The following is a 5,141-nucleotide window of genomic DNA, read 5'->3' as shown; positions in this document are numbered from 1 at the left end:
GCTATCTCCTTGACTTGGGTTAGAGTTGACACACACAAAAAGAAAGATAAAGAGTATTACAGAAACTTAGAGCGTCTCCCACTGTTCGGGTGAGTTCATTCTTCACCAGTGATAGACTTCTCTGCGGGTGGGCCAAGTACAACAGATGACAAACAGGACTGTGATTGCTGGGCTGTGGCTAGAGAGGTTTGGGAAACGGACTCCTCCTGTTGGCTGATGGCTCTGAAGGGAAGCACTGCGTTGCTGACACCTGACCAGCTCGGCCTTCTCCACACCAGCTGCGTGGATGTCTTGGGACATGTGCTGTGCTGCTCTCTCCAGACACCCGGGACAGAGATAAGCTCCAGGCTTCTGGACACTGTCTGTACACCTGCCAACAGACCTTCTTGCATTCACGCCTTTGCATGCATTGTTCTTCTATGTCCTTAGAACTCACTGATATCCAACAGGTTCCTTAGGAGCATTCACAGTTCTTTTCTCATTTTGTGTTTACTGCTTTAATTATGTGGCAAATACTTGGCTGGGGGCTAGGAACTCACACCTGTAATCCTAGCTATTCAAGAGGCTGAGATCAGGCTGAGTGTGGCCTGCTGGTAGAGTGCTTGCTTAGCATGCACCAAGACCCAGGTCCAATTCCTCTATTCCACATACATAGAAAAGCTGGAAGTGGTGCTGGGGCTCAAGTGGTAGAGCTCTAGCCTGAGGAAACCCAAGGACAAAGCTCCCAAGCCCAGGACTGGCCAAAAAAAAAAAAAGCTAAGGAGATAAGGCCCTGTCCCTAGTTTAAGACCTTGGGCCAGCACACACCCACACACAAAAAATGCTTTCTTTGTTTTCACAGGAACAATGGATCTAAAATCTGTGCTCACATTTTGTATTGCGTTTTGTTGACTAAATGCAAAGAAGTCCTTTCCCTGCTAGGGCTGGCACACACCTGGAAGAGCTTCAAGCAAATGTGTTTTGAGGAAGAGATTGTAGGACTCATCAACCTTTCCTAGAAAGTCAGTTATGTAAAAAGCTCTAGGTGGAAAGACAGCACCAATCTTTATTGTCCTAACCGTAGCTGAGACTGTTTCAAGGGAAGCAGAGAATAACAGACTTTGACGAGATTTTGCCAAGAATAATTCTTGCATGCTCAAGAGTTACGCTTAGGGGGGGGAAAAAGAGTGTAACTTTGCCTAGAGGAAAGTGGTTAATCACAATCACAAATTTGTCATAATTTTTAAATGAATAAACATAACTGACCATAATGAACTTGAGTCAGTTCCCAAAGATTCTTTACTATATTCTCTTTACCTTTGTCCAATGCGAGTAAAAGTCAATACTTGTAGCTATTAACTTTATTTAACCTGCTTGCAATGATTCCATTTTTGTTTTTAGTAATATCCCTATGGAGACATAGTAAGCAAATGAAACATAATGCTACTTGTTATAGAAACCCAAGCACAGAGGCTCATGTGAGAGCCATAAAAAATAACAAACTTCATTTCTCTTTTTCCTTTTATGCACTGCATGTTTACTGTTTAAATTTCTTTTAGCTGCCTTTGTAAGAACAAAAGATAGCTATTACGTTTGGAGAGATTAGAACAATTCTATATCTCTTGGGTCACTTACCTGTGTTAATTGTTGGAAATAAATGGAGGCAGGCACCTGTCAGGATGCTGATGTATAGAAAAATAGTCCATGTGATGTAAAATGTGAGCTTTGTGATTGGACTCACATCTTATTTTCCAGTAAAAAATAAGATGACATTTTCTTTCAAAAGGAGGACCATTTGAACCCTGTTTAAAGCCAGCTAGGGCCATTCAGGAAGAGATGCTCTCAAGGACACATGCACGCTCAAATGTCTAGTCCGTCAGTGTTCGGTATTCCCGCCCCCTGTTCCTCTGGATGAGGTGGAGAGTGGACCAGGTCGTGTGTGTGGCTCTTCTGGGGTGCCTCTCGCTCTGCTTCTGCCTCCCCGTGCCTGAGAACCTGATCCTGGACTTCTGACAATGTGTCAAGGCAATGCAGAATGCAAACTTGCCTTTGAAATGCAGAACAAATAAAACTGGGTATGTGTCTTGCCCATATATCTCAATCTCCTCCTCCTGACCCTCTCCCTCTGGCGACACAAAAGAACCACGCAGCTCCACGGGGCTAGGCACAGAGAACTCAGGACCAAAGCCCACGTGGGAGCCAGGACGGCCATCCTTTCCTTCCTCCTCCTCTTCCTCACCTACCGCCCGCCCTTTCTCATGTCAGAGACCAAACTGGCTGTACTTTGGGGTGAGTTGACTGCTTTCATCTACCCTTCGAGCCATTCATTTATCCTAATATTGGGGAATGGTAAGACAAACATCTAAAAGGATGCTTTGGAAGCTAAATTATTGTCTCAAGAGAACAATATCTTAAGATAAGCAGACTTCTTTTATTATTTTTTCTTGCCAGTCCTGGGCCTTGAACTCAGGGCCTGAGCACTGTCCTTGGACTTTCTCAAGGTTAGAGCTCTCTTTCTCTATGTATATGGTACAGAGGAATCGAACCCTGGTCTTTGCGAGTGCTAGGCGAGCACTCCACATCTAGACCACTCTCCCAGCCCCCAGGCTTATCTTCTTTAGCTGTCTCTTCTCAGGAGAGATCATTATCTCCAGTTTTTCCATTGGTATTTGTTTCACAGCTGTAACTTGAGAAATGCCATGTACAGTAATTTTGCCTGTCTTTGACTGTTCCTTTCCTCAGAGTTGGTGTCTTTTAAGACATGTTTCAGAACAAATTAACATCTTAGCATTAATCATGAGGGGGCAGACCTCTTGAGAGCCAGTTCTAGTTGCTTCTCCTAAGTGGAGCTGTGTGAGGAATCTGGACAATAGAATGGCCTCCTGCCATGTCTGCATCTCATGCCTGGCAATCCTTCTTCCTCCCGGCCCTGCTCACTTCGTCCTCAGTCAGTCATCGGAGGAGGCTTCACTGTGGGAGCAGACCTGATTGTGACAATTCCTAACAAGTGCTACAGATTATAGGAATACGAAATAAATGAGTGCTGGTTACTATAGTTATTGAGGTATCAATTAAATATTGCTGATAGTTCAAAGATTGTCTTTCAGTGAGTGAAATACGTTCAGCGAAGGAGGGAAAGATCATATGTAGAAACTTTCTGTAAAATAAAGATGGCTAGTCGCAAAAAATTTCTCCACAAAAGGCATATATGTTTGATTTTTAGCAAACTTGTGTTTTACAAAGCAATGACTCTCAAGACAACATGTTGCAAGAAGCCCTTTGAGCACAACTACTGAGATATTAAACAGTCAAAGAGCACGGATTTGGTAGCAGAGTTTGTATTGTTTCCTGCTGCCAGGCGTCGGCACAGGGGGAGCTGAGGTACTGGAATCCACACAGGCTGCAGGCGCTTCCTCATGAAACACTGGTTTCTCCCAGTGTCTTGCTGGATCTGCTAACACAGGCCCCGTGCTTGCTAGGTAAGCACCTACTCTTGAGCTGCAGCTCCAGCTCCCACAAGGTGTCATTTTGTTGTCCTTTTCTAAGTCTGTTGTAACAAGGGACTGCCGGCTGGGGTGTCCCCCAGTACTTCTGGGTCCTGAACATTTAGTCAACGAGGAGGGAGGGCTGGCCAGTCTAGAAGCCCCATGCCTCTATGGCTATAGACGTGCTCTTGAATTTCCTGGCTAGAACTATAATGGAGCCAGCCTATCCATTGACACATTGGTGAGGATTAAGGAGAAAAGGGTCAAGGTATTGATCATCCAATCAATGATTCTGAGAATGAAGTGTTATGCTTTCTCATGTGGATGATACTTAAGCCCAGCCCAGGTTATACCTAGGTTATACTTAAGGTTTTTAACTCTGTGCTCTCTGCAAAGTTCCAGTCTTCCTAGGAACCATGGTCTCCAAGGAAAAGAAGAGGCAAAGAATTAATGCAGATAAACTTTATTGATGTTCTGAAGCTGGAGAAAGCGAGGCCTTTCAAAAGCTTGTGCTGCCAGAAAGTCTGTGTTCACCAGCTGATTTCCCTCAGCCTCTGAAACAAAGGATTTGAGGCAGAAGAAATAAATATGTCTAATATGAAGCAGTATTACCGGAGAGAAGAGGGAGGAGAGAGGGCGCAGGGGAGGAGAGCAGGAAGGAGGTAGAAAATCTGAATGTAATGTTTATTCTTGTGGAAATGGTGAAGACTTAGAAGACTGTGGTGAGGACACACTCAAGAAAGGATTCACGGAATACGGAAGTCAAGGCGACAGAAAGGAGGGGAAAATGGGGGACCTGAGGGGCTCTGTCAGGGCCTGGAATGAAGCAGAGCTGTACCTGGGGTTGGAGCAGGCCATCTGAAGTGGATTCTGTCACTGTTCCACAGGGGTGCCGCTGAGCTGGCCACCCTGCCCTCCTCTTCCTCGCGGGCCTCTCATCCTCTGGCCTCCTCTTCCTTGCTGGCTCCCCTGGCTCCGCCTGTGGCCTCTGTCGCCCTGGCCTCCTTGGCGCCCTCTGTGGCCTCTGCCGCCCCGCCTGCCCTGGCCAGCCTGACCACCCCCTTGGCCACCTCTGTCCCGCTGCCTTCCGAGTGAGGGCGCCTGGCCTCCAACATCAGCCACGCTGTCCAGGCCCGGCTGCAGGTCCAGACCGTCCTGCGTTCTTCTCTTCTTACCCCACTGGCCTTGAGGCTCCGCTTGTGCTTCCACTGGACTTCCTTCACCCAGGGCTCCATCTGCTCAGGAAAGGAAGCAGAACTGGAGAAGAGGCTCTGGATGCAGGCATGTGTGGGTCCACCATAGCCTAAAGGGAGTGAGGAAGCCTTTCTGGGCATAAATGAAGTCAGACAGCGAGCAGGGCCTGTGCTCAGAAGGCACAGAGACACTGGCCAGTGTGCACAGGCTGGGTGCCTCTCCTTGGTCATCGCCGTACAGGCTCCCCCTCATCTAAGGCTCCCAGTCTTCCTCAGCCAAGCCATGCCTGGAAGCAACATGAAGCCCCTTCCTCTACCCATAATGGACGGACGTGGAGCCAGGACCCCATCCCTTGAGCAGGGCGGCACTGTCATCCCCTGTCCTTCCTCTCCTTCTCAGAGGCAGAGACATTTCCTCTATCACCTTCTGTAACCTGGCCAGTCTACAACTTGCCACAAATAGAGTGTAAATAAAACCCACTCA

The 5,141-nt window shown here is 47.3% G+C and overlaps 1 pseudogene; it reads left to right on the top strand.

Annotated features, from left to right (window-relative positions):
• Window positions 1-216: 216 nt before the first annotated feature.
• LOC150042426 (taste receptor type 2 member 7-like) lies at window positions 217-2,394 on the top strand (annotated as a pseudogene).
• The last annotated feature ends 2,747 nt before the right edge of the window (window positions 2,395-5,141 follow it).

The sequence above is a fragment of the Megascapheus bottae genome, chromosome 35 (genome assembly GCF_031878675.1).
Source record: "Megascapheus bottae isolate mThoBot1 chromosome 35, mThoBot2.hap1, whole genome shotgun sequence".
NCBI classification, from domain to species: domain Eukaryota; kingdom Metazoa; phylum Chordata; class Mammalia; order Rodentia; family Geomyidae; genus Megascapheus; species Megascapheus bottae.
The sequence above is the reverse complement of the archived record's forward strand: the minus strand, read 5'-3'. Positions and strand labels throughout refer to the sequence as shown.